The sequence below is a fragment of the Corvus hawaiiensis genome, chromosome 19 (assembly GCF_020740725.1).
Source record: "Corvus hawaiiensis isolate bCorHaw1 chromosome 19, bCorHaw1.pri.cur, whole genome shotgun sequence".
Taxonomy (NCBI): domain Eukaryota; kingdom Metazoa; phylum Chordata; class Aves; order Passeriformes; family Corvidae; genus Corvus; species Corvus hawaiiensis.
The window spans coordinates 5,951,528-5,979,085 of NC_063231.1; the positions used below are offsets into that span (position 1 = coordinate 5,951,528).

General features: G+C 40.2%; 1 long non-coding RNA gene across 1 annotated transcript in view; it reads right to left on the reverse strand.

The window, feature by feature from the left end:
• The window catches only part of LOC125335613, a 38,276-nt gene extending 32,588 nt beyond the window's left edge, over positions 1–5,688 (reverse strand). The window contains exons 1-2 of the long non-coding RNA XR_007207500.1: positions 3,384–5,688; positions 3,010–3,118 (exon numbers count right to left, since the gene is read on the reverse strand). This is a non-coding gene — a long non-coding RNA (uncharacterized LOC125335613). The remainder of the gene's footprint in view (positions 1–3,009; positions 3,119–3,383) is intronic.
• Between the last annotated feature and the right edge of the window lie 21,870 nt (positions 5,689–27,558).

The following is a 27,558-nucleotide window of genomic DNA, read 5'->3' on the forward strand; positions in this document are numbered from 1 at the left end:
TCAGACAAGTGAGCAGCTCCCAGAGCACCAGGAGATACCAGTCAGCCTAGTCCTTTCAGCTTCATATAAAAGGCCAACAATTTTTATCTAAACCTTCCTGACTTCAAGAGATCTTCTGGCTGGAATTTGGGAGTGGAGGGTGGAGGGTGTTTGCCTATTTTCCATCAAACTTTATCTGGCTTGCTGGTGTTCCAATACCAAGAACATGCACAGCAATATGCCACTAGAAAAACTGTTGAGAAAGAGCTACATATTATTTTTTAACATGCAGGTGGAGTTCGTTTTATCTGTATCAGGAAGAATAAATCCATCACAGGGAAAACTGGTGACGTGGTATTGCCTTGTTAAAAGTAAACTCTCACTGGAGATTCACTTAGAGAGTACAAATAATACAAACAGATGAATAAAGAATCAATAAAATTAAACTCTTTTGCAACTGATGACAGCAAGAAAAATTACCCTTTCAGTGAGGAAAGATCTGATCCAGAGTCTGATGATTTTAGGACAACTTTACAGTGTTGCTGTTTCCTGTGGCTCAGTTTGCCTTTCCTTACCGAATACAAACAGCAGGCAAAGTAAATTAAGCAGGCAAAAATCAAGTAAATCAAATAATTGAGCCACCATATTCTTTAGTGGTGATTATTAATATTTTGCTATTTATCTGAGTTAAAGTGGGAAATTTGCTCCAGAGTGAAAAAAGGCAGCTTTTTCTACCTTTCAAAAGGTAGAAAAAATGTCCATTGCTCATATATTGTAATTCTCCTGCATTCAAGGCACTGGTCTCAACAGACGTAAGGAGAATTTATTTCATTATTGCAGAAATCATGAGGGCAGAGGCATGGAAGGAAGCAAGGATGTCCAACCAGAGGTCTGCCCTGCCATGGAAATCACCAGAGGCCAGCAGGTCCTTATTGTAGGAGACACAGCCCATTCCCAAGCAGTCATTCTCAGGGAGGAAGGCAGATAAATTTTGTATCAGGCTGAATTTTGGATTGGCTCATTTTGCCCCTTTGTGCAGGGAATAAGACTACAGGTCCTTGCTGTCCCCTCTTTCTATTCCTGGCGAGGTGCTCAGGATGACACCCGTCCTTCAGGACTCTGGGATGAAAAAAACATCTCCTTGTGCTAACCCACCAACACATGCTGCTAAATGTTTTATGTGTTTTGTTGCAATTAGAACCACTCCTGGAAGACAGGAATGTCAAGCCTACCAAAATTCCATTAGCAGAGAGCAGGGCTATGTCTAAAGTGAAAAACTGCACGCACAACCTTTGAAGGATCAGGGTCTGACACTGTTCACTCAGTCTGTGCCTCCAGCTGAAAAATATATGTTTCACAATCTCAGAAAGTATTTGATTTTTCTTCAAACTGCTGCAGCTGAAGTATCGTTAAAAACATTTTTAGAAACCCCACTTCACTTAAAAAAATACTTTTAAATTTTAATTTTACAATGTACCTAAATAAAGTATTAAATAAATCCCAAGCACAATACCACATTTCATAGCTAAACATTTAATATATAGTAAGAGGAGATTGTTATGTTCCAACAGGAAAATGCAAAGTAAAAATTACGAAGAATTGTTTCTCTGCCAAGCTAATTTCATTTAAAAAAAGATACTGAACTTAAAACGAAAACAATGATTTACAGGGTATTATTGACAACATTTTTGTTTGTATTTCCTTCTTGGTTTAAAAAAAATCAACATTTAAGACAAGTGCCAGACAAAAACCCTTAAGTATATGAAAGTTTCAAAAGAATTTATAATCTGGCTGTGATCTCTTTTCAAGTGGGAAGCTGTTTGATAACTATCTCTACCATGCTCTTTATGGCTAATTTTTCTGAGTGGCAGTTGTATAGATTTATCTGCATTCAGAGAGGATCTCTCCACTAATTCAAACATTTCGAATGTGCCTCTTCAGATTTCTCGTTCTATATTTTACCATCATTTTTTTGGTGATTTTTTTTTTGGTGGAATCTCCTTTACTTCAAAGTAAAGGAGATTCCACCAAAAAAAAAGATAGGCAAGAGAAGACCCACAACCCAGATGTGGCTGTTTTCTGCAACTCCTCCCTGCTCCATACTTAACATCAGCTTCATTCTGGTCCACAGCAGTCTAACAGCTTGCAGATGTTGACAAAACTGGCTGAATGCTGGGCTTTTCTGTGGAGCTTAGTAAAAATATATTCATTGAAAAGAGAGATTCTGATTTACTCAGCCGTGCTTCAGGTACCCCCCCACTGTGTCTCTGGAAGTAGCCTGGATTAGTGGATCCACTGTGGGACCACCCTGCATAGTGGTGTCCTCTCGTGCATCACAGCACACAGGAATCACATCCCTGGATTCAACAATGCAATGACTCCAATGCCATTTCCCTTTTCTCCAGTTGGCTAGAAAGATTCCACTAAAAATCTATGGTTTTCTCCCAGTTTCACTCAATTTTCATTGATCTCTGCTGCTGTCAGGAGGTCAAAACCTGGCACAGCCAAATAACCCTACAGGTAACCCTGAGCAGAGGTAGCAGATTTGCTTAGAGCAGTCAGTGGTTTATAAATGCTGGATTGTGTCATAGTTAGAGGTGTAAATGGTAATTTACAGGGAAAAAAGAACAATTTAAAAATAGTGATCCAACACTGAAATCAGATTCGAATAGGAAAACTCTTATTAGAGGTTATCCATAGAGAGCAGAGTATCAAATCACAGCCTGTATTTCAAGATTATATTGCTCTAAGAGCCAGTCTTGCTCCAGCATGTTTATATTGACACTCCCATTTATACTCCCACATTCCTGACAACTGACATTAGTCACACAGGTGTATCATGCCTTGTCAATTGAATTTTAAAAATATTTTTTAAAAAAGCACAGATGTTACAGTGCTAAACATTGATTAATCTGGGTAGTGGTGTTCCCTTACTCTCTTTTAAATTCAGTCTTGCAAGAGAAATCCACACTATCAGACAATGATAAGGCAAATCACTCATATCTGAATTTTCAATAATTTTTTTGTCACCTTCTCTACCATGTCTTCCCACGCAGGCAGGATTTGGTCTTGCCTTGGAGTCAGAACCATCCTGGATACAGCTGTCTCTGTCATGGAACCACAGAGCTCAGCTGGATTTCTGAAAAAAACAGAATTGAAAAGTTATGGATTTATCCTAAGAAAACCCCAAAACCAAACAAGCAAACAAACAAAAACCACTGAAAAGAAAAAACCAACCAAAGAAAATAACCAACCAAAAAAACCCCCCCGAAAAAACAAAAGCAAAACTAACCAAAAAAAAAAACCAAACAAAGAAAAAGCCACAAAGAGCAAACCCCCTTATTTTGTTCTCTGCCCTTTCATATTTTTTTACTACATGAAACAATACATTCTGTTCTTAAAACCTGTGCGTGTGTAGGCGAAGAGGAAATGACTTTTCATTGCACAAAGGCACATTTTTATTATTTTATCTTCTTCCTCCTGTCTTTCTTCCTAGAGTTCCCATTTTTTCTCCCATGAATGAATGCAAAAGAATCAGAAAAAGAATGAGCTTCCTCAGCATCCTTGTTACTTTCTCTTCAACTCATTACTTTCGTGAACTGTTCCCACCTCTCTCTACACCCTGAGCCTAACAAGCCATTCCCTTCCCCACCTTCTCAATTGCCTCTGGTCCCCAAAGAGCAATGCACAGGGGAGGGAAGCTGCTCTCAGTCATGCCTTGTTGATGCACAGCAAGCCTTGCACATGTAGTGCAGGAACTCTAATGTAGTATTTGTAGTTGAGATAAAAATTTGGTCGTCCCTGTTTGGGGAGTGTATTCCAGGCTTGGAACTTGTCCTTAGAAATCATCATTTTAAGATCTGCAGGAAAATCAGGTATTGTGCCTGGTAGTCTAAAAGAGATATCTGAATTTTTGAGCTGTGCAGATAAAAAATTAACAGTGCACTTTCCTAATCTGCTTTGTACGGTTTCCCCCCTCAAGACAGATGCATTTATATCTCCAGATCTATCACACAGTACCTGCTATTAGCCTTGCATATATACTCTCTAACACACACCAGGAAATATAAAGAAGGAATAAAAGCCCTTGATGATAGTGTACTTGATTCAGTGCAAATCCCTGTGGATGTATAGCACACAGTAAGTCAAAAATAATTAATAGGGTCAGCTCCAAGAGATGTCAGGTTCACTGAGGCGTTGTGTGTTTCTTTGAAAGAGAAACAACGTTGACACATTTTTAAAACTTAGGGTAAACTAAATGTTGTCTCTAGAGGTTGGCACTTCCACAGCACTTCGGTAACTTCTCCCCACCACCGCCTGTGTTTACTCTCAGTTATGCTGCTGGAATGCGTTGCTTCTTCCAAGGATGTGGAAATTTACACATAGAATTGAGTAAAAAACAACTGCTATGCATCTTATCACGTTGTCCAGTAATTAATCCAGACATATAAATGTGATGGCCAAGCTCACGCACTGCTCATTTTTCCAGTGCAAAAAGAGCTTATTTCCATCAGGAAGATGCATTCACAATTCAAACCCGGTGAATGCACCAGGTTTGAAAGGCATATCAAATTTTGGCAAAGTATTTGGTGGTTTTCTCCCTGAACCCATCAAAATCAAATACCAATGAGTTTCAAAGGAGGAAAGTCTATGCTTTTAGCCAATCCCATTAAGCAGGAAGCCATAACAAGCACGTGTACTTGTCACCCAATTCTACCTACATTTAGTAACTGTTTTTAAACTAAATTCATTAACATTTGCTTTTCTAGACACAAACAGCACCAATATTTGCAGGCTGAAATTTCAGTCATTGAGAAAGAAAGGAATTCATCGTATGCAAATACGACCTAACAGCCTGCCCTGCTCGAGAACCTCTCCTTCCCAACACGGAAAACATTTCCCTTAGAATATAAATTTATTCCAGCATCACACATAATAATTTCTTTTGTTAATTTGGAATTTAAAATAAACCCTGGAGGCTGCTGAATTCTTTTCTGCAGTCACAGTGAGTGCTGCCAACTGAAGTCCTTCAAGTGTTTTTTTTGCAAGGCTCAGTTTACTGGTAATGGATTTTAACAAGAAAAGGGGAGCTTCTGTTCATTGTTTTGAGAGTCACAGGCAAAGCTCTGCCTTCTTAGAGACACACTGGAGGCTCGGGAGGAAGGCAGGAATCATTAGGAAGAGGACTGGCAGTTCCAGTGGCAGCCCTCTGGTGGCAGTGACAAGTGACCTCTACCAAGGCAGAGTCATGGCCATGAGAGAGGCCACACAGCAAAAATGCAAGGAATGAGGCAAAAGAGAGCAGCAGCCTAATGCAGTGTAATTTAAAAGCTGACCCTGTACATTAAGGCTAATGAAACTAAACAACTATCATCCTGCAAAGAAAATGAACACTATTGGGAATGGAGCTAGAGTACTTGAAATCCAATTATCCGTTATATCTCCCCAGAGATTTGGATCACATTCTTCTTCCTTTCATTAACTGAAATCTGTTTTTTCTTTGATTAAAGTTAATATTAAAAAACTCAAACAAACAGAGCGATAATCAAAGGTATGTATCATCTTATACCCACTCTGCATTATTAAAACCTCTCATTTCAATAATTTGCATGATATTTCACTAGCAGTAGGCTTACTTAGAAATAATCAATCTGCCAATTAGCAAAATTCTCCTCAAACCCACAGCTTTTTATAGCCGAGCTAAGGATGTTTCTGTCTTCTGCTGTAGTTTGACATATTTAACCCTAAGAACTTGATGACGATCCAAGAATATCCGAACCCAAAGCAGGTGAACACAAAATCTGAAACTCATTACTGATTAAATTAATTAATATTTTAGTCTGTTTGTGATACATTTTAGGTAAATTCTCAGTAGTGAAACAAAAACAGCAATACAAAGAGCTTTCTTTCTACCTTATTTATTAAAAAAAAGAAAAAATCTATCACTTATCTCTGGGCTTGATTTCAGTGTTTTATTCAGTTGAAGAATGCCAGAATTAGACCACTGAGTATTTCAAAAAGGAGAAGTGCCAACACATTCAGCAGGCATAAAAGAAACGAGCTATACAGAGGAGTACCTCAGAACACAGCCAAGGACAGTTATATTCTCCAGACTCCCTTGATGCACTCAGCAAAGGTACCAAATCTCAAATAAACCCTGTGGATTCTGGAAGCGTGAATTTGTATTTTACACCAGAATTCCAGACCAAAGAGTAAAGGCACTAAAGTAGGATCACTGTTTCTCAGCCTACATTCATTCTCCTCCCCAATGCTCAGAGCCTGCTCCCCCTTACCTTCAGTCATCCTATCACTTTCCCAGCTGCAGAAGAACAAGGGAAATCCACAGTTTGAAATAGGACAGGCAAGATTTTCCTACTCTCACTCCCTGAAAGGTGCAGAGTTGCACTTTTGACATGAAGACTGTAATAATTTTGAAGGTGGGCAACAAACACAGGGAGTGGGGAGATAATTCGCATGTGCTCGACTTCGAGTGTGAGGCTATGGGAGCATGGAATGTCCCTTTCCATAGAGTTCCCTGTGCTTCAGTCAGGCTTTTTGGACTTACCTTACTCATCTTTATCTTCAGCATCACACACCTAAATTACATAAATTGGCTGGAACTGCTACTATAAAACTGGAGCAAAATGCTGCTTGTACGAATGCACTTGTACTCACATGTGGAAATCAGAGCTATTGATGAACGCATGTTCAACTTCCAGAACTTGTCCTAAGGTAAAATTTCAGTCAAAAACATCAACTTAAAACATTCTCTTTTTAATAAAGATAACCTGGTTGATTAGTAAAAAAATTCAATTAAAATTATTTTAGTAATTGCTTACCCAACCTTCTATCAACAAGATAACAGAAAGGATATGGTTTCTCTTATTTCAAACAAGAGAAAAAAGAAGTACTTCAATTAGACTTGTTTCTGTGATGTTCTGTTTCATAAAACAAAGAACTATAATAATTCAAAAACTTAATAACTTTTTTCAAAATTTTCTAAAGCTTACTTCTTCATTGGTATTTTCAGTAGGCCAAGAGCTAGGTCTGTGTCCGCCCTGGACACACCTCCATAATCAATCATGTTTTTAAAATATGTCAGTCTTGATCCTTTAAGTAAAACAAGCTGAACTGTCCTAGTGCTGAGCAGCAGGTGGCCAGAAGTATATCTGTGCTGATCCAAAGTGGGAATTTCTTATCTCCTTTCCTGACAGCAAATTCAGCATAGGACATCTAAGGATCTGCTGTGAAACCTTGGTGATTCAACTCTGTATCAAAATGATGAAGTACAAGTGTATTTGCAGCCCAAGTGCAAGAGAAGTCTGGGAGCTAATTTTGTATAAGATCACAACCTCCAAATTAAATAATAGATGTAGCCTGCCTGCTGCATCATCAAAGTTTCATTAGGTTCTTTGCAGCTGTATGTCTTTGATCTCAGCTAAATAAATCATAGATGCGTTGTGGTTTTTTGGCTGGATTATGTGCCATGCTAAAATCACTTATGGAACAGAAAAAGGTGTTTGGATCTGCATTGTTAAAAAGAGGGAAGGAGATGGTAATTCCCCCTGAAACTTCACCTAGAGCACTAAACTACTTCAACATCTACCTTTATCCCCATACCTGTATTCAAAACTGGCTAATTTTTTTTTTTCCTTTTTTCCCATCTTTTTCAAAGAGCAGTACCACAATTCAGCAACTGCACTGCTGTAACTTGTGGAGAGGAGACAGAGGCTGAATTGAAGAGCTGCAAGGGCCCCTCATGAGCCAGGGTTTGAAAACTCTTTGCTGTTTGGTGTATCTGAAACACCTTTGTACTTTTTCCTACTGTCTCAGTTCCTGGGCTCATTTATAGAAATTAAATCAACAGCACTGAAATGTAACAGATACTGAAGTTCCCAGCCTCTGTAGCAAAGTGCTTCTCACAATCAGGGCAGTTTGCTTCTCCTTTAAAAGATTAAATGTCAGGCCAAATCCTGCATTGCAGGGCATGGACACCACGTATTTTACCTGAGGAGGAAATAAATTGATCGATTTATTTATTAATGACTTGCAGCAGGATTTGCATTTTGAGCATCACAAGATTTCCAAGAACTCTGATTGCACATCCACACCCTTAACCTAGATCTGAATGAGATCAAAAGGAATCCCCTTGGGAGCTGCTGCTGGAGCTGGGAACTTCACCGCTTTGTGTTTCCAAGAGCTATTAATTTCTAGGCTTTATTTTGCTCCTGATTAAGACCAAATTAAAAAGCAACTTTCTATAAAGTGCATATAAATGATTGCATTAGGTGGTTGTCATCTGCTGCTGAACTGCACTTTATGGCTTAGTAGAGTAAAATAAATCATTATAAGGTCAGATTCTTCTTGCTAAAGTTGCTTGTTTTCACAAGAGCATACAAATTACTCTGTAAAACAAGTGAAATCAGTTACGTTTTACCCAAAATTCATTAACAGCACTGAAATTTTTAAGGCTTATAAATGAAAATTGATAGCCACAGTCCCACTCTAAATGAGGCATTTTAATTAACGTTTGCATGTGCAATTGTTTTTTAAAAAGGCAGACAAAAAGCCACCCTGCAGCACCTTATGTCTTCCTTAATGTAAATAGCTCCTAGGAAAATATGTCAAAAAGATTTTACATAGAAAATCATATCAATCACTAATAAAACTATTAACTAATCAAATTATTACATATTTGTACCCTGAAGAGAACCTATCATTTAAAACCAATGCCTACTCAATACCAAGAAACGTTAAAGAATGTATTTCCCATGTTATTTCCCACAGACAGAAAGTTTCAAGGAACACTTTGTAACTCAGATAAATTTTTTTATTTCTTTCTTGAATGGAATGGACATCTGCTGCATTTTATACCGCTATTACTACACACTCCGCACAACAAGCTCTGTCTCCCACAACGTAATGAAAGATGTTTTCTAAAAACAACTGTGCAAACTGTGAACGAAGTCCATTGATGAGAAAGCCAAGTTTCCATGACCTCAATTTCCTGACTGTCGCACTGACCCTCGCTCCTCTGCTGGGCCAGCCCCTGCGGTGTGCGGCACAAGTGGGGAGCAGCTGGAGGCTCTCGGCTTTAAAGCTGCTCCTCAGGAGTTCAGCTCTGCCCAGGGGGGCTGAAGCTCCAGGCACAGTGGCTGTCAGCGGCCCAGACCAGGGAGAGGATAAAAAAGTAGCGAGGAGGCTTGCCACAGGAGGTAATCCAACTTTATTGGGAGGTATCCACAGAGGACAGGCCCAGAACGGATCTGGGAAACATCTTATAAAGGGAGGTGTCACAATGGGGGCTGGCTTAACTGGGGACCAATGGGGATCTCTTAGGGGAGGGATATGGACAGGGATAGACACTCATAGGGGCCAATAGTCTCGAGGGGTGGAGGGAAAGGGGTCACATGCACCAATGGGGCGTCGTGGTTTAGGGGATTTCCAAGAGGGAGCAGGATCTCGGGAGACTGACGGGGGCCATATAAGGGTAATTAGGGAGGGCTTTGGTGACAGGCACAGAACTTTCGGGAATAACGGGAGGGGTTTGGGTGATTGATAGGGAAAGAGCTAGAACAAGGGGAGGAGAACAACCACATAGGGAGCACCGGGGGAGCGGCTTGGGTCTGGGGCAAACCAACTGGGAATAGGAGTGGGGAAGGTGGGGATGAACTATTGGGGTACGGAGAATATGTGAAAGTACAATAAAAGTATCGCATCACCACAGCTGTCATTTGGTGAAACGACTTTCTTACTACAGAAAACAATTTTTTTCTATTCATTGAAGAATGGCATTGGCTCAGGATATTTTTTAATTGTCACAGAGCACTTCTGCTTTGCTGCTTGAACCACGGTGTCCTCCCTAAGCCAACACGCCCAGGGTTTGGGCACAGCAGATCCTGTCCATGCACAGCACACAAGGACAGGTTAGGTTTGTATCAACACTCTCAGATATTGTTTTGGTTCTTTAGAGCATTCTCTTCACTAAGCTGTGCAGATTTGATATCAAGTGTTTAGACATAGACCATTTGTACAATTTAACCTTCACTATTTATACAACTGTAAAGGGAATAGGCTGTATTTTTATATCCCAGAGCAGTGCATAAAAGGAATAAAAAATGCAAAGAGTGGATAGACAAGCTTTCAGAAAAACTGTATACCCTGCTCTTATGTTGCTGCATAATGGTGTGTAAAATGTACTCCAATTATTTGGTCACAGGACACAGAGTGTAGCTGGAAACAAGAATATTAATGACATAAATTCTACATATCACTAGCCTTGAAACCTTCATATGCCAAGCACAAGTTTAATATTCTCCCTAAACGGATTTTTTTCTTGTTCTTTTCCTCTTTAAAACAAAGCATTTTGCATAGCAGAATATTTTGATTACCTAGTCCTGTGGCAAAAAGCATGTCTCAAGGGGTGTTAAGTTACCCTAGTACACTGGATTCATTTTTTGCTCAATATTTTACTCATCATCTCTTTTCCTCACTTGTTACTTTTAAAACTACTATAGCACAAGGTACAGTCTCAAAATATATAACTCAATATGTTAGTTTCTTTGCCACATCAAAGACATCTTTCCTAAAGTGAATAACCATGACTGGATAAGATACTATTCCGTGTATTATAAAACACTTTGTGTTTTATTTCAGCTTTTGTTACGCTTTTTGCAACTACCTGATGGCTGTAAAATGTACCTTTCCTTGGGCGTTTTTTTTTTTCCAGCTTGATACAATCTCTCGACAGCATTCTCTAGGTAAGCACAAAGGAGCCAATCATTAGAAACAATCCCAAGTTTCTGAGGACAGTTATCTGAAAATATGTTTGAAATGATACAAGGGTCCAACTCGAGCCATTTTAGAAGATTCTGATTTACAGAGAACTTGGCTGTTTCTGAAAGGTCTTTCAAGATGTCAAGTTAGCCTTGTAAAAGGACCAGTCAACCCTAAAATTATAGGTCATTAGGAATTAAATGCATGACAAATTTTAAAAGGAGCTCAGAATAATACCAATATTTAAGTTATCTATTCAAAAGACACTACCATGGGCTCCCTGGTTAATTCTCTATGCAGGTACTCCAGCTGTTACGAACCCCAACTCTGTCAACAACAGAAGTGCCCCTGCCACTGCATGAAGAGAGTTTTGATAGAAGCAGAGAGACTGAGACCTCTTTTCCTGCCTGCAGAAGGGCACAGTGTTCCCAGGTTACATGAGCACAGTGAACAGGAGAGCCAGGGAGCAGCTGGCACAGCCTGGCAGTGTGACTTGCGACAAACGACAGCACACACAGGGCCACTGGAGGCCCTGAGGAGCATCCCCAGCACTGCTGCAGGAGCCTGGCAGGTCAGCACGCCCTGCTCCTCAGGGTCAGAGCTGAGTCACTGTGCTTTACAGAGCTCCAGCAAGTACCACTCCAGAGCCTGGCGCTGCTCAGGGCATCCCTCTCTGCGTGGGAAGAGGGAAAAAACCCATCACAAACCCAGTAGCCCCCATCCAGGGGACAGCCTGGAGATAAACACACTGCGATGCTGTCAGGGACATCTTGAATTTCCCTGCTCCAGCCTCTGACCAACAGGCAGCACACACACACACACACACACACACGCACAGAGACACGCACAGAGACACACACAGAGACAGACAGAAGAAGTAACAACTTGCTGTTACTCTTTTTCCAAATGGAAAGCTGGGATATGAGAGGAGATAGTGACTTCACTCAGCCTGGAGAAGGCTGATTTACAAACAAAGCAACAACTTTTGCTAAATATTAGATTGTGAACTACTCATTAGTCCCTGAATAGAACTGCACAGCTGCTGTCTGTCCAGCTATTATTAACCACACACAGTCAAAAATGAAAGCAGTTCACACAGAAAAGCCAAAGTATGAAATGAATAAAGAATTTCAAACCTTGTTTCAATTGCAACTTCCTTAAATGAAAGAGTTGGTTTCTAATCAGGTGACAGTGAACTATTAACTTCCCGGACTCCTAGCATGTAGGAGACAAAAATCTCTTTCCATTATGTATATTAAATATGCTGACATGTTTTCTGAGCACCTTAGATGTGTTCTTCAGGGTAGTCTGTGTCAACCAGTTTAGTCAACACTTAAAAAAAAGCCACTCACTGTTCAGGTCTCAGTCCTAGCCTGAAAACCAGATAATGTCCGTGATACCAAGAGTGCCTGATTGGGGATGGGATGAAATCATCGCTTACTAATTGAGGATGGAGAGGACAGGTATGGACAAGGAAAAAAAAGTATATCCAAAACTAAGATATAAGGTTAAAAGAATAATTTACCTGTTGTTTTAGTCTTGTGTGCTCGTTATCAAGAAGATAAAATAGATGGAGTTAATAAAAAAAAAAAACCCTAAACATAAAGAAAGTGTAATTTTTCTGATAAAGTATAAGGTTAGCTGGTGCTTGCACATGCATTCTGTACAAGCTGAAAAACAAAAGCATGCTCCTACAGTTGATAGCAGCCAATTTTCTCATTAAATCTAAGATAATATTATTATTTCATGTTTTAACTCCTTAAGACCCTTAGTAATTCTTATGTTTCCAAAGTAGGGCATGAAGATAACATGGCTCAAACCACTTGGAGAAAAGCTTCTGAGGAAGCCTAAAATAGGCACTGCAGCTGTAAAAGTGAAAGGAGGACAGGTATTAAATAAACAATGCACAGAAGGCAGGAGCACATGGGCCACGTTCCGGATGACACAAGGAGGCCAGAAAGGAAATAATGGCACAGAAGTTTTGAAAAGACAAAATGCATTGAAGAATTAACTACAATATTTCCACCTTTGTTTTTGCCTCTGTGTGTTTCACAAATGTGAGGACTTTGAGGCATAAATAGAATTACTGATTACAGGAGGTGTTTTGTTTTACTCTAGCAGTTGGATTATGAATTTTTCATGCTTTACCGAGGAGGAACATGTGCCCATAGATGTAAAGAGTCTATGAACTACACTTTGTGCCTTCCTCCTCAAATGAAGCACACCAAAAAAAATCTCATTTTGGGGAAGGCTGGATTAGAGAATTTGAGGAAAGATTGCAGCAATATTAGAAGGCTGGAACAGAGCAAAATTTCCATGTCACAAGACAGCAGAGTAACTCCAAGAGGCCTCTGGCAGGAGTGGCAGACATTTGGTACCTCACAGAGATGGATGCACTGCGAGGCTTTTCCAGCAACAAGCAGACCTTTATGACGGTTTTGTTTTCAGCAACGTGACAGATAATGCCCATGAGGGGCATATTTCAGTTTCCTTGTAATCAAGCTGAACAACAGCACTTAACTTAATTCATGCAACTGTCATGCCCAGAGAGGAGATGTCACAACAATATGGAAATGGAAAATGTGATTGCTGGAAAGAACAGTTAACAATAACTTTCTAAAAATAATATCATGTTTTTAATTGTACTCTCAGCTAGGAAAAGATAACAGAGATGCAGTAATTTAGTCTCCAACATCCTCCCTCCCCTAGGGCTCTTATGAATTACTGTCTCATTCTGGAAAGGCTCATTCTCCCATTGGGACCTCACACTACAGGAGTGGTGAATCTTGGTCACCCTCAGGAGCACCCAAAACCCAGGAAAATCATTTTTGTACATTACACCTCTTGCACCTTTGCTGTCACGGACAAGGATTGGGTTTATTTTTACAAGTCCTCTATAAAAGAGAGGATAGAGAATAAGAAGATAAGAAGATAGAAAAGCTCACCTTCCTATAGATAAGGAAGGTCCACCCTTATAAAAAGGTGCCTCTTCAGGCACAGAATTTGAGGGAGTTCCCACAGGCCATCCATAAAGGCAGGAGAAGAGACATGAGCACAGGTTGCTGGAACCCAACACCAGCACTGGGTACTCTCATTAGTAGGGATTAAGGTGTTGATCAAGGGTCCATTAGTCACTGATATTCACAATGAACCTCTTGCTTTGCAATTCATCATTTCTGTACAAATTACCTATGAGTAAAGCCAGATCACACAGAAATAAAAGGCAGCATTTCATCCCATGCAAGTATTCACATGGAAGGCATCAGACACCAAACACTACCAGTAAAATGTAATTGGGATAATCTGTCAGCACAGCAGCGTGCCAAAATACCCCTCTGACAAAATATGAGCCCCAAGAAACAAATTAATTTACAACCAGAGGCACGAAAGATTAATTGCTTGAAGACAGAGGAAGAACCAGGAAGGCAGACTTCATAGAGCCATCATCAAATATGCCACATAATATGTAGTATAATATATAATAATATAATGTAATAAATATAATGTAATAAATATAATATAATATAATATGCCACATAATATACAATATAATAACATCACAAAAGAGAAAATTACTGATTTTTTTTTCAGGAATTTTGTTCCCTGGGAAAAGAAGTCCCTATTACACTGCATGCAAGAGAAAACAGATTGGTTTTAAAAGGTACCCCACTACCACCAATTTTGACAGCGGCAAACTTATAAATTTACCTGGCTGGCTTCTGGTGGTTACTGTAAGCTGATTTTCCCTCTCCCTGGGCTCTTGGTTCTTTGTGTGGATGCAAGGGCTTTCAATCCTGCACCCACTCAAGAGCAGTTTGGTAACTATTCATGTTGGAAATAAACACTGTGGGGTACATCACAGCCTTTAATAAACTCAGAACAGATTCCCAGAACCTCTCCCAGGGACTGCATGACTACAATAAAATTCCCATTTAATTTGTTCTCTTCGCTCCATGGATAAATGTGACTTGAAACCACAGGTTCTCCTTTGCCCCACCCTGCCTTGTGTCTGCTGCTGAGCTCTAAGAGAGAGCTGGGACAAAGCTTGTCTCACATTTTGGAAGAAATTCTTATTCCCCTTTCATTCCTTAGTTTTCCATCCCCAAATATACCCAAAATTTGCTGATTCCCCTCTGTCCAGGGCCCTGTGTCTGATGTGGGGCCTGACAGAGTGAAGGAGAGAGGACACATCAGAATCAATCCTTGGCTCTGTGACAGACCCAGTTGAAAAATGGAAATATTTTAGCAGCTTTACTCCCAACACTGTTACAATTCCCATCAACATTCTGAGAAAATAATCACTTTTTCTGCAATAAAAGACATTCAGTGAGAAACAACTGGAATCAGAGAGAACATTGACAGCAAACTTTGAAAAGTACATTGATAGAGTACAAAATAAGCTACATGTGATAAAATCAGCAATGTAATAGTTTTTATACCCATCCTGGTTTGCGTAGGAATAAACTCATATAGATCTTCGAGACATTGTCGTCCACAAAGCCTGTGAATCCAAAGGACTTTTGTTAAATATAATGTAATTGCATGACATGTTAGCCTCACTGTCACCATGATCCTGTGTTAAATACATGTCACAGGATTACCATACTTATAACTAATTATTTTTTTGCCTTAAAAAACTCAGAACAAAATACAGCTCAGTAAAAAAAAGCCTGAAAAATGGTAATTCATATAGATATGCATATACATGTGAATATAATTATATTTTAAAAAATGAGAGTTTTCCTTTCTATACTGAAAAAATCTCTACATAAAAGTTTTCAAAACAAGTTTATATTGTCACAAAATATTTCAGTTTGACTCTGCAGAAATTAACACAGGAAGCAATGAAATCCCAGGCTATTTCTCAGGCGTACGCAGGAGCGCAGAAGCTGGAGAACAAGTTCCTGTTTCTATCAAAGGACTTGAATTAATCAACTCATTTCCCTGTGCCTAAAATTATTTCTATGGCATTTGCATCTTTATTATCAGAAGTCTACAGATAAAACACACACAGCACAAGGATTAATTTTATTGGCAGAAATGAAGAAATCGCACACAGCTTCCCTATGCTCCCCTCCCCCCGGCAGTGCCAGGGCTGGTTTTCACCTGGTGTTTATCAGAAATTACTATTAGCAGACACGTTTCTCTTAAGCCATAATTCTTAGGCTCCATGCTGTGCACTTGAAACTCCTATTCAAGGCGCTGGGAGTTTGGAGACAGCAAGTGTGATGACCTTTATTATGGGCTGTCAGCATGCCAGGAACACCAGCCCAGTTTCAGTGACAGTGAAAAAAGAACTCCATTACCTGAGTGGTAGCAGGATCTTATTCCTTTTAGGCTCAACTTCTAGAAAGAGATATGGCCATTTATTCAGTGTATTTGGAGAATTGTAGGAGAAGGGGGCTTATTTATTCATATTGTTCATGTAATGCCTCAGAGTACTCATAAAAATGAGGAGGAGCTGCAGCTCCATTTGAGACACACTGCTTTCTGAATTTTGGGGGGGAAAATGCATTTCTTTGGATCAGGCCCTCTCCTGTGAGTAAATGCTGGCACATGTTGGAACCGACAGTGCCCAATATTAACCCTCAAAACTGCTCTACTCTTTGGGTGCAATAATTGCATTATGTAGAAAAAAATCCCTTCCAAACATACTGTGATCAGCAGGAGACTTAATGAAGATGATTTGCTGTGTAGACTGTAAGTATAAATTTTTGCTTACCAAATCCTGTCCCCTAAATGAGTTGTATTTCCTTGCTTCCAAGTGAATGTCAGAGCTTCAACGGCACTTTTTGCGGACCATAAAGCCCCAGATGAACTCTTTCCTAAATAAGATTTTAATCTCATTAAAAATTTTCATACATTGTGCTCTATATCACAGGGCAAATGAGCAAAGGATGAATGATTTTTTTGGCCCGAGGCATAATGCATCTAGCTTCAAATTTTGTTTGAACCAATAGCCTCGTAAGAAACCGTGCAAGTTAAGTACATAGCAATGAATTCCTGTTGATTTCCCCAAAGATATAATCTCAATTTAAAATATCTATGATTTTTAATGTTTTGTAGATGGCCTCTTCTACAGTTCTATATAAATACTATTATTAGTTAGAAATAGTAATAAAAATTATTAATATTCTCCCGCTTTTTTACAACACTTTTCTTCCCTCTCAGACTATGCCTTATGTTTTTCTTCCCTGGTATGCAGAGTTAATATCTAAGTAACATGAAAAGAAATCCATCAACATGACTGGAGACCTCAGAGGTTTGGTAAGAGGATATCGAGCATTTCACCCAGAGGTTGTTGATTCCAAAGTGCCCTTGGCTGGCCACCACTGAAACTCATTAACATTTGAGGGCTCTTCAGTGGTCTGCAAACCTGGATCTTTAAAATTCAAATTCTGGTGCAGTCAGATTGGGCCTGGCAGAGGAAATGCCTCCAAACGAAATATGAACAGAAGTAAAGCACTTTTCTTGCTGATAAGTAGAATGCATTTAGTCGTGAATGAAATTTAGACAGTCATTTATACCTGCTCTTGTTTTTAGCTCAAGTAAAAAAGCAATGCTCAGTGGGTAGAAGATGTCTGGCTGAGGATTTCTGGGGTGCCATAAATGAAAGAAAATTGCTGATGAGGACACTTCTTGCCCACAGAGAAGGTCCAGGGGCAACAGCGTAGAGATGGAGTGCCAGAAGCACTCTCAGTTGAACACAACCTGCTCCGCAAATAAACAGAATTTAGTCTCTAAGGCTGTCAGCCTGGGATATGTCATAAGCCCTTAACTGTTGTTTGAAGTACAGAGATATTTTATAGATGAGAAGTGTAACAAATAATTGATGGTTGCAATGCCATTTACTGCAGGAGAAGGAAGATCAGGTCCATCATAAACTCCTGACATGCAGGATCCAGAGGCACAGATCAGCCAGGACAATGAGTCTTCTGCTCGTTAATGCCCCATTAATGAAGCTCTGAGAATTCGCCCTGTGGAACCACACAGATGTCACTATTTTCTTCTAATCTCCTTCTCCCATGTGACAGTTATAAACCTAAGTCTTCCCTGGCACTTTATTAAATAACTTGAGTTGACTACTTGATGGACTTTGAGAATTATTTATATTCAAGCCTCCTGAATCTTTTTCTTTTTTGCTGTCTTAATGTCAGATGCCCCTGTGCCTTTGCTACCTGGAAGCACCATAAGTCTTCCATAATTCTCAGTGGGAGCTGAGAATTTCCCTTCCCTCAGGATTATGTCTTTTAGCCATATCTCAGAGAGAGGAATAAAGCTCCCTTATTGTGCTTAGGGGTTATTTGAATATATTTATTCTGTAAAATTAAAGAAGCATCTCAGCAGTATCTTGAACACAACTTTACAGACTCTTGAAAATCTGAATCAAGTTGTTGAGGGATTAAAACTACAGTGAACAGCATTAACAGCTCACTGGAATAGTAGTTCCCATTAATTCTTGGAAATACTAAATTTTTGGCAGGAGACTTTCCAATACCCTCAAGGCTTTGTCTGTTCAAATTTCAATGAACAACTTTACTATATTAACAGAATTCCTAAGGGAACCCATAAGCTTCTGCTCTTAAGAGCTAGGTAAGAGGGGAAAAATAAATCCCAATAAATAAGGGAAAGTATTCCTGAGTTAATTAAAATGTTGTTATTTAACGTATTGATGGGTTTGCTTTTTAAAATACACCCATTATAGTTATAAGCTTAGAAACAATTAAGTCAGTTTGTGAATTGTGTTTAGGAACAGAGGCAGCTGAATATGTAAGTGATGAGAAAATAATCACTGGAATGGATGGTTCTCATCCTATAAGCAGTTCACAGTATATTAAAAATCAGCTGCTGCATTTTCCTCCTCCCAACCTATTTCCTTCCTAGTATTTGCAGAACTAGGTCAGACATAATGTCTTTATACTAACAAAGTAAGAAAGTAATTTCTCCCTATTCATTCAATTCATGTTTTTAATCACATCATAAGGATATTAAAACATAGATGGATCTCCAACCACTGATCATAAAGATGATGATTTGTAGGACAGGTTCAGCAAATAGTTTCTACATCAATCATGGTATGAGAATACCTTCTGGTCTAGATCTTTAACAGGAGAAACTCTTTAATGAGGCTGATTCTACATCCCTGGAGGACACATCCTTCCCCTCTCATCCCATTTCTTCACCACCTACTTCCTGTCATTCCCTGCATTCCATCTCCACCTTCCAGCACAAGGGAGAGATTCACCTTGTTGTTCTCACACATCAAAAACCCCACTGTGGCAACCGGCCACGCATTTGTAGAACATGTATCATTCCCAGGATCCCAGGTTCCTTACAGACTGTATTTTTTGAAATCATTTAGTTCACAGCCAGCTCTGGAAGGATGCAGAGCATATAAATATACACATATAGTTATATATAAATAGAAAGCAGCTGTACAACACACTGAAATTCAGGAGATGAAGAGAATACTCTAAAATGTTTCTTTGCTAGAAATCCTACATTAAAGTGCAGTTGTTGGAAACAAACTAAAAAACACAATCAAAGACAAGTTGCTTTTAATCTGGCATCAGAGGAGCCCCATGAAACTGTACTGGTTTATGTGGGTTTATTCACACCTTATCTGACACCAGAATAGCTTTCTGCTTTAGACAAGCCCGTAAAACAATGAATACCACAGGGAACAGAGAGTTTTACTCTCCCTTTGTGTTTTTCCCAGTATTTTAGGGCCTCATTCGTGGTTGGCAGCTTTAATACTACCATAATAAACATAATACTTCTGGGCTGGTCATTGTGATTGCCACAGAAAGGAGAGAAATTAGTAGTAAACTTGTATTTCAAGATATCTCTTGCAGCTGAACAGCACAAATCTGAATCTGCCCCTCAGGCCCAGAGTGTATAAGCAACACTCACCCAGGAAGCCATGGGAAAGCCAGGAATCAAGTTCATTTCTCCCAAGTCACAACTCAATAGCCAAACAACCCTCCCCATGTGCAGCTGTGCCACAGTCACACAGAGCAGGAGCTGTGGTGTGACCTGCACTGCAGAGTGGCACCTGATGTGACATCCTACCAGTGGGGCACAGCTCATTCAGAGCTGAACCATCTGCCTGCCATCCTTCCCCACCAATTTCCTCTCCCAGGGCTCTCACACAGACTTCAAATGGTTTAAGATCTGAGATCTGCCAAGGCCGTTGCTCAAGGCAGAATGTATGACTGTATGGATTCAGTTCCCATGTATTGTGTGCTTTTTCTACAGGAAAATGTCATTGCACTGTCCGGACCTGAGTTCTGCTCAGGAGCAGCAGAACTGCCACTGTCACAAGAGACAGAGACTTCTTCATTCAGGACTTGCCAGCTGGAAGCTGACCAAATGAGCATTCGCTTACACTGTGCGACCAAGCTCACATGGTTTGATCTGGGAAAGAGCGGCTTTGGATGGTTATGGCTCCTCCTGGACCAGAAAAAAAAAGAAGTCACATCTGAAAAAAGGTCCTTCCAGAAAGTAATTCAGATTCCAGTGTGCCTACATTTCCTTCTTAGAAACCATTTATTATTTTATTTCTGTCCTGCGTATTCCTTCTGACTGGCCTGATTAAACTGATGTCTGAAACTGTAATGCCTGGACAACTTAATACTGAATCCCACGTACATCTTATTTCTCCACTATTTTTCTTTCAACTGAAAGATGTATTTAGTCAAAAAGTCCAGCCACCTCCCTCTTTATCTAGAAATGACTTTGATGTTTGTGGATAAAGGTCTCCAGTGTCAGCTAAAATCTTGCTATTCCAGTTCAAGCGGAAACTCAAATGTGACCGATAGGTAAAGCTTTGTAAAGGGAAGGCCTGGTCAAGTCATGGCTCCAGCCTGTTACTTAGCCTAAGTAGAAGAGGACTGTGAGGGTGACTCAGCTAGAATAGAGGAAGTGAGGCGTGCCACGTAAATGCCTCATGCCCGCACCGTGGTGTGTGGTGGTTGGTTAAATTGGGTTTGACAACCGACTAACGGCATAAAACGGCCGGGTTTTTGTCGGTGAAATTCCTCCTTTGCACCACCTGGGACTCCTCGCTGCTCCCTAGCGTTACACTCAAACACTTCCCTCTTCTTGAACCCACTCACGGCTCTCTGGATTCTGGTTCATTACCCCTCAGGAGAATGTTCTCTAGGGCTCATAAATTTTTTAAGGCGTACTTCTGGCTCTGTCTGCCCCACTGGGTGAGTTTCCAAACCTTTCTGTCCAGAAGCTCAGGTACAAAATGACCAGGGGAAGATGGGTTTTCTTGCATGTGCACAAAGTCCCTCCCAAGCCACTCACACAAGCTGAGGGTCAGCTGTGCAAGATGAAGTATGTCTTTTCTACCATGTCCAGTTTGAAAACAACAGTCAGTCCCCTTTTAATATGAGGCATTCTATTTGTTTAATGTCCAAAACAAAACCAAACTAAAATATTCTAATCCCCTACTTTGTCACTTTATGACTTGCTCATTCTTCAAGCCATTTGTCAAGAGTCTCTTTTGCAACTAACACAAAGGAGCCAGTCTGTATTTAGGGGGGAAAAAAAAACCAAACCAAAACCAAACAAAGAAGCAAAACAAACAAAAAAACTCCAACACCAAAATGAGCTACTGAGTAGATCATAAAAAGTTCTATAAGGCTCATCCTTATCATTTCCTTTTGCATCCTTATCATATCCTTTTGCATTTATCTTCCATCTTCTATTTCCATGTAACAGATTCAAGAAACATCAGAAGATAACTGATGTTGAAATGATCCTATTTGGGATGCAGTGGGCACAGGCTATGGGTAGCCTCACATTAAACCCAAAGGTTCCCTCAGTACCTACGTGTATAACAAGCAAGAAGGATTTTGGAACGTGACAAAATATCAACATCAGCCCCTGATACGAACCCTATGAACATGGAAATTTCCATCGTGCTTAGACTTTAAAAGAGCAGGCAATAATGGGCCCAGGTAAAGGAGTTCAGGCAGGGCCAGGAACTGTTTAATTTATGAGCTCTGTTATTTGCCTTAGTTAGCATGCAGCCACAGGAAGGGAGAAGACCTTGATTATTTGCCTGCTGAGGTGCAGAGCACTACATTGAGCTGCTAATCCTAATATTAGACTGTACCTTTAGACTTCTATTTACTTAAAAAAAGATAAAGAATAAAGAAAGGGGGGGGAGAATAGGAAGATTTCCCAAAATCAGAGAATTAATTCTTATTCAACTACATTTCTGAATGTCCTGGCTACCAGTAGTAAAAAATAATACATATATCTATTTTACTAAAATTCTCATATTGTTCTGGAGAAGGCCCTGCATTGCCGGGTAAACATTTGCTGCTCCAATGGAGGGATTACACAGATTTCTGGGAAGAGCACAGACCCTGGGCAGAAGCAAAACAAGAGGGTGAAAATCACCACCTCCCCTCAACACAGGTTAAGGGAGAAGCAAAATTGCATAAATATGAATGTACTAAGAGAAACAGAAAAAATGCGTCCTACCAACATGTCAGTCATTAAATACACAGTAAGGCAGTTTCTGCACAGATTCCAAACCAGGCTGCACAAGCAGCAGCCAAGATGCTGCATCCACAACTCGCGGTGCTGGGATCTGTGCCGCAGCCAGGGCCAGACTGTTTAAAGGATGGATCAGTTTGAAAGTGGAAATTAATTTGCCAGGTGAGAGCCCTCATCTGCAGCAAGTTGATATTCCCCAAGTGCCAGCCACAAAGACTTTGCAGCTGTTAAGCCTAATCCCAGTTTAGTGAACAAATCTCACAGTACTGTCACAGAGCTCCTGTTTTGGATCTGGAGATGGTGCCAGGGCTGTCTTCATCCTATCCTGGCTGCTGCACACACACAGAGTTTCCTCATATCTGTGCCAGAAACAAATGCATTGCTCCTCAGTGTACTATCTTCAGAAAAAGGGACTGCTGGGCTCAGACACAGAGACAAAATCGCCCTTCCTGATCTGTCCTGTGAGAGTACCAGGCAGCACGGCCCTGACCCAGCCTCTGGGATGCTGCCTTCACAGACAGCTGCAGTTTGTCTGTGCACATCAGCAGCTTTTACTTTGAAACATCTCCTTCTCAGTCTGTTTTCTTTCTTGGGTGCTTTGGTTAAATTCATGGATCCCATAAACCTAAGGAGGTTTCTCTGTGGAAATTTCCAAAAAGCCTGAGGAAGCTCTCTGTCCAAATACCACCAGAACTGCTGTTCAGCTGCCCATGCTCCTTTAGAATCTGCAGCCTATTCCCTTTAGAAACTGCAGCCATTTCCCTTTAGAAACTGCAGCCTATTCTTCCTCTTGCTCTGGAGACACAGTTGTATTTCTTGAGTGACTTCCATAAATTCTCAGGAATTTAAAAGAAACACAACCTCCAGGTCTCTCAGTGGCTCCATGCTCCCTGGTTCATTCTCTTTCATTCACTTGTGCTAAACAGATAAAGTCTTCAGTAGCTGATTAGTTCACTACTACTAAGTTCATACTGCAAATTATTTGATCCTATCAGCTCCCAGCTGCTGCAGTTTCAGCTTCTCTATTATCTTTCCATGTCTGTTTGAACTGAAAAGCTCGTGACCACCTATGCCTTAACTCTTACTATTTTTAACCAATGCCCTGGATGCATTTCTTATTGCTTCCTGCTTAATTTCCCTTGCATTTCCCTGGCACTTCAGACCCTGTGTCATGTCCCAGTCTAATCCTAGGCAAAATGGCCTCAGCTTGTCTTCTCTAACTAACAAGAAAAACCGATCTGCCTCTTAATTTACCCACACGAGATGTTGATTCCCACAGCACCATCAACACCAATGGAACTGCCAAAGGGGGACACAGCAAAGCCTCACCCCCAGCTGCTGGCATTTGCACTTTATTATGCAGCAGATAATAGATTGTGAAACTTCTGTCTGAAAAATTCAAACCAAAAAATGAATGGTTCGGTGTATGTGCAGTTTAATTTGATTTGACTATCTTATGGAGAATTTCATCATCCACTTTATTGTACTGCTCTATTTACTGATGTTGCCAGTGCTAGGAGCCTGGATTTCTTGTTTATTAGGGCTGGCATAATTGAAGTTTGCCACCCGATTAATTTTAATAGTTTAGCAGGGAACCTGAGGCTAATGCATATTGGCTGTCAGGCTACAGATAAATTTTGTCCATTTGGTTGTAAAGATTTCTGAAATAAAACCTGGCTATTTTCTATTGTAGAGCAATAGTTGGGTGAAATAGTGTTTTCTAAGGAAGCCACAGACTCAACTGCCCTGATTATGCACTGAGGTTCAGGAGCCCCAGACACAGGCTGATCCAACATCCCAGTTCTGATATCCCTCACACTGAGCGCTGATGTAAGAGATTTGAGACTCTGTGGATGTAGCAGCAGTTTAGAATTGATTTGCCTGGCAGAATTCCAGAAGAGCCCAGAGTGGGGAGTCAAGAGATCTGGACCTCAATCCCAGCTCTCTTAACAGCCACTTTTACCTCCTGTGCCTCAACTTCCCCAGCTGGAGTGCACATCGTGTAGGTGATTTCCCCTGCAAAGCACTGTGTAAGTGCTCATTACCATCAGCTTTGGGAGCAGAATGTTCCAGCAGGACCTGAAAGGGCTTGGAGAGTTCATCTGCAGGTGGAAGTGGTGTCTAATTGTCTCTGGACTGTGCTGCTGAGCACCCAAATATTTGCCTATTCTGCAGGGGAACACTTATATTGAACCTTCAGACCTTCTGGAACCTGCAAACATCCCGAGGGGACAAGGCTCTATGTGTGTGTTTCTTCCACAATGGAAAGGAAAAGGGGAGGAAAGAGAGGGGAGAAGCCTTCTGTCTTCCTCCTGCATTATCCTAAGCTCTTCTGCTTCAGAAACATTATAATGTTTTCCAAAATATGTAAAAATTTCCTTCATATGTACATTTGTATCTGGAGGCTATCCCTGCTTCTATTATGACTTCCCTGCTTAGGAACTGGGCTGGAAAAGGGAGGTGCGTGGTGCATTTGTGGGATGGACAGGTCAGGCTCTGGCAAGAGGAATTAAAAAAACTTTTTCTCAGCTCTTTTTCAAGCAACTTAATTTGGAATATAAATGATCTACGCTGAAATGATTAATCAATGCACTCATTATGCTTGCATGGTTACTCCTTAGCACCAAAGGAAGTAAACAACAGCCTGCAGGATAGCATGAAAGATGAACAATCTTAGACCTCAAACCTACAAATTAATATATTAGGTGAACATCAAAATCTCTGAACAGAGACAGTATTAACTCAACCCACACAAAGCAGCAGGCAGGATCAAGGCAATAGCGCATCTGTTCTAATATCTCACAGTGCAGATCTTCACTTATTTGCCAAAAAAACATCTATTAAAATTAAAGGGAGTTGCAGAATTTGGTGTTGACATAATGAAAAAGAATAGTTAATTTTATTTAAGAAGCACATCTATTTAATGCAATTCATATCAGTTTTTGCAGTGATGGGTTGCTTGTTTGTATGAAATTCAAAGGGGTTTTTTTTAAATGTTATCTGAAACTTTAAAAAAACTTGACAAAATTCTTCTACCAAAAGCATTTTGTGCTGACTTTTTCTTATTTCCTATATATATATACATGGTCAGTCCAAATTCCTACAAACATTCACTTATAAAGGAACAGTTAATAACTTCAGTATAAATTTATCTTTTCTCCCTCCTCCTCATTTCTATCTCTTTTACGCTCTGAATTACTGAATTCCAGTAATAAACATAGTAAAATAAGTAACCTAGATAAGATAGATAATGAGAAAATATGAGTTTGGATCTTCAATTGGCACTAATTTAAAAAATAATCCACTTATCCAGATCAGAGTAGAAAATAATGGAAGGATAAACTTCACAGTTTTATCAGTCTACAGAAAAATGTTGGTACATGAGGAAAAGGCACCAAGTGCTTATCTCAATATACAAATCTTAGAAGCTGAGCAGGAAAAACGAACACTTATTTCTCACCATATCAACTGGAAATGTTGAGGGAATTGGTCAGACCTAGGAGACAGTAAAGCAGAGCAACACAGCAAACCTCAGCTTAGAGAGAAAATGAGCAAAAATTCATCAAAAGGCCATTCACTTGAAGAAAATGCATTGAAATAAGTGAACATCTTGAAAAACAAAGCAATAGAAGAATTTTATCAAGTTAGTATTTTCAGCCACATTGAGTAAATTATGTCAAAAATCCCGAAGTCAGAAAATTGTTGCAGAAGCATCTCCAGAAACCTGGGGTTGGATGGTTGGGTTTGTTTGCTTGGTTTCTTTTATTTTTGGTTTGTGGTTGTTGTGAGGTTTTTTGGTTGGTTGGTTGGTTGGATTGGGAGGTTTTGTTTGTTTGTTTCTTTAGTTGTTGTGGCTTTCTCCTTTAGGGCTCCAGTTGTTAATTTACAACAGGGCTTTGGCCACATTTTCAGGACTGGTCTTCTGGTGAAGATTGAGACAACCAGAAAGATTTGGGGGCAGGACAGGGAGAAAAATTTGGAAAACATGAAAGCAGGAGTACTCTTTACACCTCAGTAAAACACCCAAATATCATAAATTTCAGGGAAAAAACCTTATTATTTTATAGGAAAGCTGTGACAAAATACATTTTTGAACAATTAATAAAAGCCGAAATCCACTCCACACTGAAGAGATTCTGTTAATCCTTAACCATCTTCCCAAGGCACCAGCCCTCCTCTAATGATAAGCCTCATCAGGCTTCCTTGGACTGTTTTGGTCATCAAATCTCACAAAGAGACGAATTTCAGAACACCAGCCTGTGTACTCATTATTTAGAGTATAATCCTACTCACATTATCATACCTGCTTTCTCTCTGCTCCGAATAGCAGTGTAGAAATAACTGTGCCAGAGTTTACAACAGACAAATAAAACCACACAATGCTGCCCTCACACCATTACAGTCCCCAAAAGAGCCATAGCCAGGCAAAAATAGGGAAAAAAAAATGGAAGGGGAATTTTCTGTGCACATTATGAACTGCAGCAGGGCCTCCTTGGGGTTTATTTATTTTTAAAGGACCAAGGATTCTGAGTAGACAGAAGTTGTTGGGACACCTTGGGAGGGTTTCAGAGAAGCCAACTTAACCCTGGCCATACCCCTGGGCTCTCTCTGAGGCGGTGAAAAGCAGCTTCTCCTGAAGGTAACTTGGAACAGGAATCCCTGGTCCCCAAATCCTGAAAGGTTTGGGATACTCAAGCTAAACCATATGCTGTTGTTTACCTGTAATTCCAGCACACCTACCCACACCAACTGTGCTGAAATGCTTAGCTTTCTTGGAAATGATCCCTCACTCTTTGCAACAGGCAAATCCATCTCTGGATGCCTTCACCCAGCAAGCAGAACCTGGATCCCTGGAGCTTGGGACATGACAAACAGCACGGAGCATATGTCACTGCCTCGTCTGCCCCAGAAGCATGGCTGCTCTCTGGCTTGCAAGAAAAATAAATATTTGCTCCTTACATTCATCCCAGTAGGACTGGGAATGTGAAATATTTGCTGTAAGATTTACGATGGTGGCACAATTTTCTCTCCATCAAAAGAGAAAGGCTGATTCATGAATAATCTATAGCCACCATAGACTGAACTCCTAATCAGAACTATTCAAAACAAACTCAAGACTCTTACATAATTAAAGGAGGGAGGAGTGGCTCTCGGTGGTTCATACAGTAGAAAATGTCAAATCACTACTCAAAATAATCCCTATTCACCTGCAAATTATCCAATTAAACATCTGACAGACACTGACAGATGTTGTATCCCCCTTCCACAGCAGCTCAATCTTATGAA